Raw genomic sequence first — 6,401 nt, 5'->3', positions numbered from 1 at the left:
GACCCACCGACCTGACAAATGATCCCTCGATTAAGGTCGGGAGGCCCCGAGAACGACCGAAGAGTCCCAAACTCCCTCGATCTCGGGATGCATCACAGGTCAGCAAAGCGTCTCCAAGCCCGCCGACCTGACACAAGGCTCCTCACCAAGGTTGGGACGCCCCGAGGTCCGACCATAGGTCTCAACCTCCCTTGACCTCGCAAAGAGCTACAAATCAATAAAGCCTCCCCAAATCCTCTCACCTCGACGGGCGCCGTTGGGTCCGTGAGAAGCCCAGCCCCCCCTTAAAGTCAAGAATGACTCCGGAGGTCGACGAGGAAGGGAGGCAACCTACTCCACCATGCGAGCATAACTCGAGAATGCAAGAGGTACATCTAACTAGACGCCCTCTTTGTCAAATTTTATCTACATATGCTGAGCGGAATCTCATCCAACGTGGGAGTCTTATCTCGCCCCAAAGCCGGGCTTCTCCAATAGGTCGGCTTAAAGACCGACCTCCTAACTACATTATGCGTGCTCCGTCCGTCAAGTCTCCACAATTTGTACAAAGTCTCCATAAATTAGGGCCCACTCGCTCCCCTACGTAAGCTCCGATGTCAGTGAGAACTGGTCCCGCCACGAGTCACCAGCCAAACAAATACCAAGGCAACTCTGAAAATCCCAGCCTTGCTTACAGAAATCTCGGCGGAGGTCCGAGAAACGATAACTATGAAACATTCGGCAATAACTTGTTTATTAGCCCGCGCTCCCTACGAGGGGTTCGGAGTTGAGTTCGGAAATCCGACCAAACTCCCCGAATAGCAGCATGCACAGACCTAGTCCGGTCTTATTTGAAGGGCTAAGGCCCGACCTCAATGCCTTGGATTTCTCCGAAGGCCGAACGCGACGACTTTCGCGATTCAAAGATCCGAGTTATGGACTTAGAGAAATTTGCTAGAAACCCAAGCTCGGGCCCCCTCTGGTCGAATGACTGAAATCCGAGAAGGCCAAGGCACAACTCAGAAAGAAGGAGCACCTTCGTTAAACAGCCCGAAAATCAAAAATACGGAGTCAGAGGTCGTCGAGCGATTAGCTAAGGCTCTAGCCACATTCACGACAAGAAAGGGTGGAACGAGCACAGAATGACAAAAGTATTTTTTCATTGACAAAAGGCCGGAAGGCCGATTACAAAATTGGAGGTCGACCATTTAAAAGCCGACCCCGGATACAATGAAAAAGAAAAAAAATACGCTAAGTCCTAAGCGACGGAGGCAGCGTCCGGGGGGTCGTCTGGCACGTTGATGATCTCGGGATCTTCAGCCGGCACAGGCTCGGGGTCGGGGGCGGGGCTCAGGTACCGCTTCCGGGACGGCGTCCGTCCGGCCGCCGGAGCCGCTCCATGACGCCGTCCGCCTCGGCCACCCCCGTCGAAGGCTCGGCGGGGTCTTGTTCGTATATTCCCGCCTCGGATGTCAAAATGGCAGGAAGGCCTTCTGTGTCGGACCCCCAGCCCAGGTCCTCCCTCGGACGGACCGTCGAAAGGTCGTACTGAGGGCAGTACCGGCGCATCTGCAGCCGGAAGTTCTCGAAGCCCCGGAGGAACCCGTCCACCGTCTCCTCCTCCAACATGTCGCGGAACTCTTGCGACTCCTTGAAGAGTTCCACGGCATGTTCAGCTCGCTCGAGTGCCCTCCTCTCTCGGGCCTCAAGTGCTCGATTCGGAGGCGGAAACCCCGTCCTCATATTGAGGGCCGCGACCTCGGCCTGGACCTCCCCCAAGCGCGCCTCCGTACCGCGCATGGCCGACCTGGTCAGGGCGTGAGCAGCCCTTTCCTCTTCAAGCGCCCCCGCCATAGCAAGGCGCTCGGCCTCGGTGGCCGCCCTTTGAGCCTCGGCCCGGCCAACGCCGCCTCCAGCTCGGCGACTCTTTTCTTGGCCGGCTCCAGCTGCTGGCCGAGCTGTCGGACTTCTTCCCGACACCCATGGGCGATGAACGCCAAGGTGTCGAGCTCGTGAATATGCTGAAAAGAAAGAAACGAAGCTATTGTGAGTTGAAAGCACATAAGTTCGCTAGTAACTCAAGGAAATTAAGAAGGAAGCTTACCCGGGCGGTGTTGCAGTAAGCACTGCCAACGACCTCCTCCAGCGAAATGTTCCGGAACTCGGCCCGGTCCGCTGGAAGCATCGCGCGCCGCAACACGGAGCGTGCGACCTCGGCATCATAGATGGCCGAGCTCCCCTCGGGAATAGGGGAGCCGGCTCGGCTGACTCCTCGGAAGACCCGGGAAGGCCCGGCATGCCGAGCCCGAGGTCCCGGAGCCGCTCGCTTCGGGGCCCGAGTCGGCTCGGGCCCTGGGCGCTGCGCCGGATCGCAGACGGCCCCCCCGCTGGGCAAGGGGCGGGACAAGGAGGGGCCGCCGATGGACCCGCCACAATGGCGACCCGCGCCCGCCTCGGGACAGCTGTGGAGGCCCCCGCCTCGGGGCCACTCGTCCCGGCCGACGAAGAAGCGCCGTCCGTCCTCGCCCTCTTCCGAGGCTGGGGCAGGCTCCCCCGGCCTCGGCCTCTCGCCTTCTCAGGCGAGAAAAAAGTGATGTGTTGCTGGTCGGCATATGGGGAATATCTGAAATCGAAAATTTCGTTAAGTGTTAGGCCAGTGGCAATAAAAGCAAAGAACGAGAAAAAGTAACGTAACCACCCTTACCCTCGGGGCGCGCCGAGCTCAGACCCACGCTTGCTAGGGCGTCCTCCCGCAGGAGCTCGGTCAGGTCGTTGCCCCTCCCGAGGGCTCGCACAGAGTCCAGGGTCCTCAGCTCCCTCCTTGAGGGCTCGGAGAGCTTGTTGAGGGCCTTCAACCGAGGGTGCCCCCATCGGGTCAACCCCCAAGGCGCCTCGGACGCCAGGAAGAAAAACTTCCCCTTCCACTCATGAATCGAGGAAGGGGCGCCCTGAAAGAGTGACATACCGCCCCGAAAGGCGAAGTATAGCCACCCTGCGTCCGCCGGGTTCTTCTTTAACAAAAAACACCGGCGGAAAGGCCTACCGAGATCGGGATCCCATGCCCGAGGCACAGGGACAAGAACCCGATTATGGTCCTCCACGAGTTCGGAGCCAACTGCGCCGGGACGAGCTGGTACTCGGCCAGCAGGTCGCTCACAACTCGTGGGCGGAAAACGCAGGCCAGCCCAGAGCGTCTCGCGGTAGACCGCGATCCGACCTGGGGGCGGCTGCGTCACCCTGTCCCCGGCCCCGCAGTTTCAAGGCGAAACCCGGGCTGGAAGAAGAACCGGGAGCGGATCAACTCCAACTCCTCCCCCGACAGGCTCGACCCACTTCCTCGGACCCAAACCCATTCCCACAGAAGAGCAAATAAAAATTAAAAGCAGAGATGAAAACTGGGGAGAAGAAGGAAAAGGAACCCTAGCAATCACAGGTAGGGACCTACTGGACATCGCCGGAAATCGCTCCGGGCACCAACGACGGTTCGGTGAGGAAGAAAGCAAGGGAGGAAGACAACGAAAATGAGAGGCAGCCAAAAGACCTTTAGGGCAGATCATGGGGTTTATATAGACCCCCCTGACGGCCCAGATCAACAGGGTCGGTCCCCATCCCCCGACGGGTTGCGCCACGTGTCGACCTCGGAAGCCGAGGCACCGTATTCACTCCGAATTAATAAATCGGGTACGAAATCGAAGCGTTGTCCCATCGGATCTCGGGGCCTCATCATGGGTCCGCAGAATCAAATCGTCTTGAGGAACGAGCGGCGCCGCCCCGCTCCCCTCATTTAATAAGATCTGGGACACGTGGAGCCCGATGTGGCCTCCACCTCCCGGAATTATGATCCAGTAACACGAAATCGGAAGCGTCCGACCTTGGTCGTGCCGCGTGTCCGCTTTAGACCCTGTAACGGCACACTCATTGATGAGCAAGGGGTCTCGATTACGGGATCGAGACACCGCCTCGACGAGCTCGAGGACCCCCATCATTAATCCGCCGCAAAGCAATCTGGCGATTCAAGAGACGCCACCCCGCTTCAAGAAGCGTAACGATACGAGCTTCATCATAAGCTCGCTGAATAAAGCAACCTCAGGGCGCCAAAGGGCGCAGGTTTCGCCATGAAAACTCCGAGAAGCGCAAGGGCGCGGACGAAATGCGCCCCCCTAACTTTAATAATGACTTTACTTCCTACGTCCGAGCCCACAAGCCGCTCGAACTCGGAAGTCGGGGGTAGTGTTGGGGGGAATAAGATTTTTTCCCAAATGACGCAAATGCCCCTAAGAAGCTGCACAACTCCGACCCTGGACGGCCGAAGTCGGCGTCCGACTCGGAACGCCCGACCTCAAGACGACCGACCTCGAGACCTCCGATCTGAGAAAAACCCCGATGTTCGAGGTCTACTCTTGTCAACCACCTGCTACGGCCGTGCACCTCTGAGGTCCGGCCGAGGACCATATCCTGACGCCCCTCTGGCATTTATTGCGCATGGCCGCTATAACCCTCCGGCTTACTCACAATTAATGCGGATCTCCGGCTTACTCCACAATAAATGCGGATCTCCGGCTTACTCCACAATAATGCGGATCTCCGGCTTACTCCACAATAAATGCGGATCTCCGGCTTACTCCACAATAAATGCGGATCTCCGGCTTACTCCACAATAAATGCGGATCTCCGGCTTACTCCACAATTAATGCGCATGGCTCCTGTCATCTACGGACCCTCAGCTCTCCACGGCAAATTAGCCCAGCAGAGTCTAGTCGACTATGATAAGTCTCTGATCTCGGCCATACCTCCGACACAATGCAATAATTCGCCTGGTAGCGTGCTAGTTCGGGTTGTACGACGCCCTCACCGCCGACATCAATGCAATAATTCGCCTGGTAGCGTGCTAGTTCGGGTTGTACGACGCCCTCACCGCCGACATCAGTGCAATGATTCGCCTGACCGTGCGCCGACCTGAACGACATGCCGAGCCGTACTACGGCTTCGCCCTGTTACATCGCAGGTAAACCGACCCCCGCCTATAAAAGGGAGCCTTGGCCTCTCAGGAGGGGGTTGGAAGATGGATACACTCTACAGACACTGTTTATCTCTCTTTTCACACTATTTGCCCCCTCCCTGACTTGAGCGTCGGAGGGCCGGCGCCGGAAAACCCGGCCACCGGTTCGTGTGCAGGCACCCAGACGGAGGACGCCACCAGCTGACGGATCGCCGCCTCACCACGAGGACCAGCTGCTCCTTCTCTCCGACCACACCAGACGGAGGACGCCGCCCGCCGACCGGTCGCCGCCCCGCCGGGTGACTCGCCGCTCCCTCTCCCTCGACCGAAGATTGCCCCCGGGTCCAATTTCCAGCAACAGATCCATTGCATAGTAGTTGGGTTTCCAAGATAGCGGGATCTGAAAATAATTTAAGGTCCGGTCGGGACCTATAAACATTTTCCTTCCATAGGCTGCAAAAAATATGTAGTCTGCATAGGGAACTCCCCTTAAATCAATTGCATATCAATATATCTTCAACTTTCAAATTTGAACATTGTTACATAAATGAATAAGCATGTGCATTAAATGTCCATGTGAATCACTAGAAATAATTTAATTTAGGCATGATAGTTAAACCGATAATTTTGTATGGTTAATAAATATTTAACATTTTGATGGAACTAGATGATTTTTTATTTATTTTTTAAATTAAGATGAAACAATTATATAACCATCATCCACAGCATTTCTTAACATGGCCAAAGTTTTCTTTTTTTTTAAAAAACGGATTATTCATATAGTTATAGTACGAATACATCCTATAGAATTATAAAATAAGTTTCGAAATAACTGGCACATACGAAGCCACCTAGTCCGCAGTCCCGTTAGCCTCTGTAAATACATACTTGGCCTGAAAGGCCACATCGCTTCTGATCAAGCTAAGTTGCATTACATTAAAAGATAGCAAAACAAAATAAGGTAAATCTCCATCCTCTCCATGGACCCTTCCATGGTCGGCAAGCTAATTTGTTACTATTTTTGCCTCCCAAAAAAAATCAGAACATTATATTCTTCAATAGCTGTTAGAAGTATGAAAATATCCTCAACTAAAATTAAATCATCCAAGAAAATCTATTCTCCTAATTTAAGATAGAAACTAAGTTGAGGTTAGGAATCACTAATAGATGATCGAACATTAAACGTCATGTACAAACAATGCTTACACGACTTCAGACTTCCATGGCAGCTAGCTCAAACATTTGCTATAAAAAAAATTAAAAAAAAAAAGCTGATGCCAGATACTATAGTATTATTGATAATTTATTTTTTTTGGTAATATAGCATTTTTTTTTAATTTTTATTTCTGCATAATATCTTATAAACAAAAAGTTGATGCAATATGCTAGATGTGCCCCCAGTGTCAATAATGTAGCAACATCG

Source organism: Phoenix dactylifera, chromosome 12 (genome assembly GCF_009389715.1).
Source record: "Phoenix dactylifera cultivar Barhee BC4 chromosome 12, palm_55x_up_171113_PBpolish2nd_filt_p, whole genome shotgun sequence".
Classification (NCBI taxonomy): Eukaryota; Viridiplantae; Streptophyta; class Magnoliopsida; order Arecales; family Arecaceae; genus Phoenix; species Phoenix dactylifera.
This window is presented reverse-complemented; position numbering follows the sequence as displayed.